This window comes from Perca flavescens, chromosome 19, assembly GCF_004354835.1.
Source record: "Perca flavescens isolate YP-PL-M2 chromosome 19, PFLA_1.0, whole genome shotgun sequence".
Classification (NCBI taxonomy): Eukaryota; Metazoa; Chordata; class Actinopteri; order Perciformes; family Percidae; genus Perca; species Perca flavescens.
This window is the reverse complement of record NC_041349.1, coordinates 5,891,231-5,893,730: the sequence shown is the minus strand read 5'-3', so window position 1 is coordinate 5,893,730 and position 2,500 is coordinate 5,891,231. Positions and strand designations below refer to the sequence as shown.

The following is a 2,500-nucleotide window of genomic DNA, read 5'->3' as shown; positions in this document are numbered from 1 at the left end:
TGGTAAATGTACAGCGTAGGTTTCAGTTTGTCTCTGAATAAATGCTCCAGAAAGAAAGTTCCCGTGTCTTGCTTCTCAACATCACAACAAAACAAAAAGGGCCGCGGCAGTAGGGGGAGAGCATCAGTCAGTAGGGGGAGAGCAGCAGTCAGTTGGGGGAGAGCATCAGTCAGTAGGGGGAGAGCAGCAGTCAGTTGGGGGAGAGCATCAGTCAGTAGGGGGAGAGCAGCAGTCAGTAGGGGGGAGAGCAGCAGTCAGTAGGGGGGGGGAGAGCATCAGTCAATTAGGGGGAGAGCATCAGTCAGTAGGGGGAGAGCAGCAGTCAGTAGGGGGAGAGCATCAGTCAGTAGGGGGAGAGCATCAGTCAATTAGGGGGAGAGCATCAGTCAGTAGGGGGAGAGCAGCAGTCAGTTGGGGAGAGCATCAGTCAGTAGGGGGAGAGCATCAGTCAGTAGGGGGGAGAGCATCAGTCAGTAGGGGGAGAGCATCAGTCAGTAGGGGGGAGAGCAGCAGGCAGTAGGGGGAGAGCATCAGTCAGTAGGGGGAGAGCATCAGTCAGTAGGGGGAGAGCATCAGTCAGTAGGGGGGGAGAGCAGCAGGCAGTAGGGGGGAGAGCATCAGTCAGTGGGGGGAGAGCATCAGTCAGTAGGGGGAGAGCAGCAGTCAGTTGGGGGAGAGCATCAGTCAGTAGGGGGAGAGCATCAGTCAGTAGGGGGGAGAGCATCAGTCAGTAGGGGGGAGAGCAGCAGGCAGTAGGGGGAGAGCATCAGTCAGTAGGGGGGAGAGCAGCAGTCAGTAGGGGGAGAGCAGCAGTCAGTAGGGGGGAGAGCATCAGTCAGTAGGGGGAGAGCATCAGTCGGGAGAGCATCAGTCAGTAGGGGGAGAGCAGCAGTCAGTTGGGGAGAGCATCAGTCAGTAGGGGGAGAGCATCAGTCAGTAGGGGGAGAGCATCAGGCAGTAGGGGGAGAGCATCAGTCAGTAGGGGGAGAGCATCAGTCAGTAGGGGGAGAGCAGCAGTCAGTTGGGGGAGAGCATCAATCAGTAGGGGGAGAGCATCAGTCAGTAGGGGGAGAGCATCAGTCAGTAGGGGGAGAGCATCAGTCAGTAGAGGGAGAGCAGCAGGCAGTAGGGGGAGAGCATCAGTCAGTAAGGGGGAGAGCATCAGTCAGTAGGGGGGAGCAGCAGGCAGTAGGGGGGAGAGCATCAGTCAGTAGGGGGAGAGCATCAGTCAGTAGGGGGGGAGAGCAGCAGGCAGTAGGGGAGAGCATCAGTCAGTGGGGGCAGGGGGAGAGCATCAGTCAGTAGGGGAGAGCATCAGGCAGTAGGGGAGCAGCAGCAGGGGAGCATCAGTCAGGGGGGAGCATCAGTCAGTAGGGGAGAGCATCAGTCAGTCAGGGGGAGAGCATCAGTCAGTAGGGGGAGAGCATCAGTCAGTAGGGGGAGAGCATCAGGCAGTAGGGGGGAGGCGTCAGTCAGTCAGGGGGGAGAGCATCAGTCAGTAGGGGGGAGAGCAGCAGTCAGTTGGGGAGAGCATCAGTCAGTAGGGGGGGAGAGCATCAGTCAGTAGGGGGAGAGCATCAGTCAGAGCATCAGGGGGGAGAGCATCAGTCAGTAGGGGGAGAGCATCAGGCAGTAGGGGGGAGAGCATCAGTCAGTAGGGGGAGAGCATCAGTCAGTAGGGGGAGAGCATCAGTCAGTTGGGGAGAGCATCAGTCAGGGGGGGAGAGCATCAGTCAGTAGGGGGGAGAGCATCAGTCAGTAGGGGGGGAGAGCATCAGTCAGTAGGGGGAGAGCATCAGTCAGTAGGGGGGAGAGCATCAGTCAGTAGGGGGAGAGCATCAGTCAGTAGGGGGAGAGCATCAGTCAGTAGGGGGAGAGCAGCAGTCAGTTGGGGGAGAGCATCAGTCAGTAGGGGGAGAGCATCAGTCAGTAGGGGGAGAGCATCAGTCAGTAGGGGGAGAGCATCAGTCAGTAGGGGGAGAGCATCAGGCAGTAGGGGGAGAGCATCAGTCAGTAGGGGGAGAGCATCAGTCAGTTGGAAAAACTCCGACACAGAGAGAGGATATGAGAGGACGAGGAAGCCCTTCAACAATCCAATCAGAAGTATCTGGAGACGTAGCTCACGTATGTGATGACGGCAGGACGTAGGTTTGTCACGTATAGATCTTTAGTGCGCTTGCAAAACTGCAGCGTGAAACCACAACTTACCGGATCTAATGTAGACAATGTAACAAAAACATGAACCTTGGTCCGGACCTTGGTTCGGACTTTCATGTGTGAAAACGCCCTAAGAAAGCCACAAAAACATCGGAACAAAAATGAGGAGAAAAAAAAGCTACAAAAATGTTTAAAAAAAAGTGATATGCAGTAACAAAAGCACTTCAATAAACTCTCCATGTCTGGCCCTTTGTGGGATTCTCGTTTTCCAGTGTGGCCCTCTGGGAAATTGAGTTTGACCCTCCCTGCTGTACTGTATGGATGGCAGCTATACAGGACATGG

General features: G+C 55.8%; 1 protein-coding gene across 1 annotated transcript in view; it reads left to right on the top strand.

The window, feature by feature from the left end:
• The window catches only part of LOC114545286 (F-box only protein 41), a 32,133-nt gene that overhangs the window by 29,383 nt on the left and 250 nt on the right, over nt 1–2,500 (top strand). The gene's annotated exons all lie outside the window — the stretch shown is intronic.